Below are 6,647 nucleotides of genomic sequence, written 5' to 3'. Positions count from 1 at the left end.
GTCGTTCATAACAATTTATCAAACGGATGTGTTATATTGTACATTTCAGAGAATAAGCATGCGAGGTAGGTAAGAAAAGAAAGAACCACACGTATGAATGCATACGTATATAAAATAGTACTATAATTAATAATGAGCTAATAATAAAATCTTACGACGAATATAAAGACTCAATAGAAACTCATTTATTAATGCAAAATGTAACAAGTAATAAGTTATTGTGTTTATATCAACTACAAGGTTTTCATGGTCTCCACTGTGGTGGAGGTGGTGGTGCTGCGGAAACAACGGTGGAATTGCCGAAAACATAGAGTTCTTGTCGACACCGCCATCACCTGCGGTCGCAGTGAGCGACACAAGTGCAACAACCAAACCTGCGTTACTGGCTAAGGTGGGCTCGGTGTAGCTGTAATTGGCACGCACGTCTTTATACTTATCAAATCGGTCCGGACCGCCGACCATAGCACCCGTGATGTTGTGCGGGTTGGGTTTACCCGAAGACAACCATCGAAACCCGTCTTTGCATGAGTATTTGATATTGTTGGTTGGTATTGATGCACCTCGATGGTGAACGTGTCTTGGAAACTTTTTGCCGTGTCCCACCACATAGCTCATTTTCATAAGATTATTTCCCAATATGTAGTCCATCTACAAACATACATAATAATTAGTTAGACATTTATACATATTTAAGTTTTTAGAACACATGAACATGCACATATTAAAGTGTTGAACCTGAGAAGTAGCAAAGTCCCGGAGCGTTTTGTTGGAATAAACGCCGTGCCACAATACCAACCAGGTTGATTAGCAGCGTCCAAATAATCAGCATAAAGCGAAGCCAAAAACACTGCATTAACGACATATTGTAGATTTTGTGGTTTGCCTTGGCTGAGGTCGATTAGTCCTCCTACAAAGACATTACATGTTTCGTGATTCACTTTCGAGTTTTAACTTTTAAGGTATGTACATTAATTATTAAAAAAGTTGCTATACATATATATATGTACCTTGAGTCCAGTTAAAGGTGTTGTATTGTGGAAGGTACGAACACATGGTGAGCGAGGTGGCGTTGTGATAGCTACGTAACAAGTCCTCGTAAGGGAACCCGGGGTTCAAGAACAAGCGCATTCTTGTTAACAAGAGCATCGCTGCAGGCGACTTGATATCCCAACTAAGAACCCGCATACTTGGGTTATTAGACAAAGCTTTTGCATGTCTAGGTAATCCTTCGTTTGTAGCTAACCATAGGTAACTAGAGTTACCAGTGGCGTAGTACATCCAAGCACTACCCCACATGTACTCATCATAGTACCCTGTGGAGTTATAGTAGGGTGCTATGAAAAGATTGCCTCTAGAGTATGGGCTACGCTTGGCACCATCTCTGGCAAATGTCCATATTGTAGAGGCACCTTTCACGAGCTTCTTAGAGTATGCAACATCGTCTTTAAATACAATGGACGCTGCTGCAAATGCAGCGGCCATTTCTGCGCCCAGATCAGCGCCAGACGTAATCAGTTGTGAAGTCCGCTTGTAGTCCATATCTTCAGGTCTTTCCCAACACGTGTGATCATCTGGTGTGGTTGAACCGTTTTGAGATCCACCCACCTGGCCATACATGTGGTCTATTATAGTAGCCGAGGAGTTGAAGGTACGGAGCAAGTAATCGGTTCCCCATTTGATAAGTTCTCGAGCATGATCATACTCTTTGATGGATTTGTACTTGTGCTCATACTCGATTACACTCCAACTCAGCATTGTCATGGCGAATGACATAGGGAAATTGAACTTCGTATTGTCACCAGCATCATAGTATCCCCCGACCAAACCCCCTTTGATATCTGTTGCATCGGATCCATCCTGTAACCCTGAATCCCCTCGCCATTTGATCCCGTTGTTCTTTGGTAGCTTTCCAGCTGCACAGTTTTTCTCAAATGTTAGATTGTCGATTATGTTATATAATCAATTATTTTTGTTAAATCACGTGAAGGATATATACAGATATAAGAATTAAACATCTTTATAATTAAATAAAGATTTAGTTTTAAATTTCTTTTCAGATTCTATTAAATTTGAATAATGCACAACTTAGTAATTTAATTAGCACGCATGTTTTGAACTATATATTATAACATGTAGACGGTAAATAAATGCTATATTTGAATTCATCAATCGACAAAACTATCAAGCATGCCACACACCTATGTATTATGCATTTTGTGGGTACGCAACTTGCAAATTGCATAACATAAACGATCTTGCTTTTTAGAAAAATAAAAGTAGATTTGATTATAATAGTTTCAATAGATGGAAAACCTTACTAAAAGAGTTTATACTTAATTCACTTAATAATTACATGTAAATCATTAGTAAAAATAGTTTGTTTGTCAACCAAATACTTGACCGGTAAAAAGGTGGTCTCTGAATCGGTCATGATGTCAATAAAACTTACCAATTAAGAAACTCCATAAATCATTAAAAGATGTCTTTAACTCTTACCCAATAAGAAGTTATGAAATCACTACAAGGCTACCAAATAACCCCCAGATATAAATAGCTAAAGTGACATGTTCCATTAATTATATTAATAATAACTTGTAGCATCTTAATATCAGTTCTTTGAAAAGTTCAGATCCACTAGTTGATCTATGTGAAATTTGAAAAATTCAAAACATGAGATTCAACACGTACATGATATAATTATGATGCATGGAAGTCAAATATGTTGAAAACTAAAATATATAGTTCAAGAAACGTACATTTCTGGGCGTTGAAGAACAATAAAGCCTTATGCAGTGCCTGCGTGTACTGATCCGGTGGCGGAGGCCGCGATTTATGCTTGGGCAACGACTTTGCAATAATGATCGGAACCCCGATCACAAGAAAAGCAGCGAAGATTACGATCACCGTCCATTTGAGTACTTTCCTTTTTACAACGATGCACCCTAAATCCACATACCTTGTCTTGCTCCTCTTTCTGGAAGCATCATCTGGATTGAGCAGCCAACTTTGTTGAGTCTCATCCAAGACTCCACTATGTTGGCTTTGAAGGTTGTATAATGATGCTCTATCAGTGTCGTTGTTAATCCGTCTGTGTTGATCTTCATGATCATCATTTGCAATTCCAATGAGCCTCCCCAGTGATTTGATGCATACATTCTCTATATCTTTCTATCTAAACTTTGAAAGATTTTGAGAGAATGGGAGTTCGATTCACCTGCTGGCATTCAAACTGATGGAATTCCGTCAGTGATTGGTCATTGGAAATATAACTTTTGTCAGTCGTTTTATTCATCAGTAATACTCATTTGTTTAGTAATTATTATATTATAGTACTTATATCACTGACAAAGACTAGATAAACAAAGATTAGTAGAAGCTAATGATCAACTTCATGGCATTGCCAATAGAAAGAACATACACATGCAACAAATGGAAATCATGCAAAAAAATAAAAGGAGAAAAAGATAGATAGATGCATATCGATCACTGATCGTGTTTAATCAAATCAAACCTTATTGATCAAGAACACTGGATCGTAAAGTGACTGATTGATCGTGTAGATCGAAAGAACATTGGTGTTGAGTGTCTTACCTTAAACTAAATGAACTGAAAGAAGAAAGATCCACATCTTGAATTAATGCCATGGAGTCCCTCTTGTAACACACATGAATCCTTTTTGTGTTTGATGAAGTATTAATTGGGGTTATATTAATAGTCTTTAACATGCCGTGTTGACTTTTAGAAGGTTGACATGTATTAAACTTATTTTATTAATTATTTTTAGTGATTTTGGTGATGAGATGAAAGCTGGATTTTAATAAAAGAAGCATGTTTGAAGCACGCACTTGAAATATGAATTGTTTAAATGACAACGACAGTTTAGCAACTAGGGTAGTTAAAGCCTCACATCTTTTCGTTTTTTTTTTTTATTTTCTTCGAAAGGTAAACTTCATTAAGAACGCCCAAAATGGACAAAACGGAACAAAAACACTTACAAGATATTACACAAGATTTAATTTACACCAACCTAATCATGAGATTGATAAAGAATTGGACCTATTAGAAAACCAAAGAAAACTTGGAACCTTGATGTCTTCTAGCATTTTCATTGGTTTTGCTTCCACGTTTGATAAATGTACCTCATTCCCAGCTAGTACTTCAAATACACCAACGTGAGATAATCATTGCCATGGATGACGTCCTTGTGATCTTCTTTTGGGCTCACTTGGTTAAATTCAAAGATATCCCGGACCGTGAAAGCAAAAATGGGACTGACCTTGCACCAAACACTAACAAATTGGAAAACTATCGAGGAGACATAACAAGACGTGAGAATGGGGTATGTCGTCTCGCTAGCATCACTACAAAGGACATGGGAGGGAACTCAAGTGGATATTTCTCAACGAAAAGGTTGCCAAAGTCGGGAGCCTATCCATCTCCGCTCACCAACCGGAAATATTGCATTTAGTAGGAACACATTTGCACCATTTGAACTTGTACTCACCCAAAGATGTGTTCTTATTACCCGTAGCTTTCTAACCGATTTAATCAAAAAAGATTTGGAAGCATCCCCCTCCCAACCCCACTTGTCAAGAGAACCCATGGCCTGAACTTGACCAAGCAGAAAGAAGACGTTTCTGCCACTCGTGAATCTCTTTGGGTGTGGATGGGGCGCGATATCATTTCCAGTTCCAATGTCAAAGAATTATTGAGCCAAGTGTAGATTCTTCTAACTGATCAAACAACTAAGTTCTTGAATCAATCTCGCTTACTAGCTAGTGGAAATCACTAGTAAGCAACCGAGATCTCGGATCTTGTTTGTGTTGGATTATTACCCGAAATGGTAAGAAAGAAGATAGTTAGAGAGGAGTTGGTGAGATAAGGATAAGATTATTTACAAGAAAGGGTTGGAAATAAATGAGCATGCTCTTGCTATTTATAGTAGAGAGCATGACATGCTTTCTTCATTGACTTTGGGCCTAAATGGGCTTTACATAGATGGCCTTAGGCTCAAACATACAAAAAACAAAACCGACAAGCTAATAAGATACATCGTGAGTAGATCAAATAAATACAAAAGACTAAATTACAAAACAGGGCCCTACAATCTCTCTCTAGTCTTTAGTATTTGATTCAGTAGCTTTTATCTTCAGTCAGTCTCGTAGTCGAAGCCGGATTCGCAGTTGAATAGTTGATTGTCAACAAGATAATGCATAAACTTGTTGAACTTCTCAACTATTCCATCTGTGTTGTCCTTTAGGACATCTATGACTGTTCCTAGTGGGGAGTTGTATGGCTTCAGTAGGTCTTATTTTCTGAGCACGAACAGCTTGTGCTCATAAAAGAATCAGAGGTGATGCGTGTCTTTGCAGTGAATAACTGCTTCCCCCGTGCTGTTTTCGAACTCCAAGCGGATGAAGTGTTGGAACAAGTTTGGCAAGAAATGTTTACTATGATAAATATCTCGCCCTTCCATGTGTGTTGTACCTCCACATCTTCTTTTTCTTCCCAGTGGCTGGAACAACTTCCGTTGGGTGCCGGTAGGACTTACCCTTGTTGTGTTTGAAGTTGGGGTAATCCTTCTTCCATTCCTTGCTCAGAAACCGGTTAAACCATCCCTTAAGCTCCTTCGCTGTCGTGTAGTGGACCACAATTCTTCAAAAGTAGTTCATATCAAGCTCAGACATAGTATGCATATCCTTGAAATGCATGTAGGTCAGATCTCCATTTTCTCGTCTAATGGCCCAAGTTTGACTGTTGGGATGCCATTTGCAGTAAACAATAGGAGAATTATCAAGGTAGGGATACAATCGGTCTCGCAAAGCTTGCTCGATTGCTGATGGAGTAGAACTTTTTCTTTCGACGTCTCGGAGCTTGAGACGGCTCAGCATCAGCAGCAGTGTGAGTAGGAAGCGCCACAACGAAATCATCACGAACCGGAGTATATGGGTTCGGGAAATAGTTGATACCTTCATCATCATATTTATTTTTTTATGTCGTGTTCCACGACTTCTTGAACTAGAGACTCGATACCTGCAATATCAAACATTGAAAATAGAGGAGATCTCAGCCTCCAATGCAACATTCACGTCTCTTATTTTCCTTGCGTGATCCTCCGTGACAGCATCCTTTGGTGAGTCATCATGAGCCTGACTCATTCCATTTCCACCACCAACACCACCATCACCGACTTCATCACCATCACCATTACCACCACCATCACGCGATTCATCAAAACTGTCATCAGGATCATCGCCCTCATCATCGTCTTCCTCATCATCATCATTTTTATTCTCCTCTTTATTGTCCGCTTCTTCAACCACTACTTCCTCCTCGTTCCTGGTGACAGTTGCTCCAACATATGGAGCAATCACCTGAATGGTCTCAACACTCACAATCGAAGCAATAGTGGTCTAAAAAATTGCACCAATGACCACTACAACTTCACTACCACCAACACTTGCACCACTACCACTTGCACTGTCCTTAGGCATGACGATTTGAGCATCGACAACCATCTCGGCCAACGCGACCTGTCTGTTTTTTCCTTTATTGTCTTTGTCATCATCTGAGTAAAAGTCGGTCCAGCTTTGGAAAACGATCTTCAGTCGGTTCTTGAGATCTTCAATATCATCATCTATCATCTT

At 39.0% G+C, this 6,647-nt stretch overlaps 1 pseudogene across 1 annotated transcript; it reads right to left on the bottom strand.

Annotated features, from left to right (window-relative positions):
• Positions 1 to 244: 244 nt before the first annotated feature.
• Positions 245 to 3,155, bottom strand: LOC143591733 (endoglucanase 12-like; annotated as a pseudogene). The gene is made up of 4 exons (XR_013145758.1): positions 2,757 to 3,155; positions 1,008 to 1,913; positions 736 to 907; positions 245 to 648 (listed from the first exon to the last, which is right to left on the bottom strand). The product of XR_013145758.1 is annotated as an endoglucanase 12-like (transcript).
• Positions 3,156 to 6,647: the final 3,492 nt, after the last annotated feature.

The sequence above is a fragment of the Bidens hawaiensis genome, unplaced genomic scaffold (genome assembly GCF_021521415.1).
Source record: "Bidens hawaiensis isolate Kalapana, Puna unplaced genomic scaffold, B.hawaiensis_p1.1 tig00040025_1, whole genome shotgun sequence".
NCBI lineage: Eukaryota > Viridiplantae > Streptophyta > Magnoliopsida > Asterales > Asteraceae > Bidens > Bidens hawaiensis.
The sequence above is the reverse complement of the archived record's forward strand: the minus strand, read 5'-3'. Positions and strand labels throughout refer to the sequence as shown.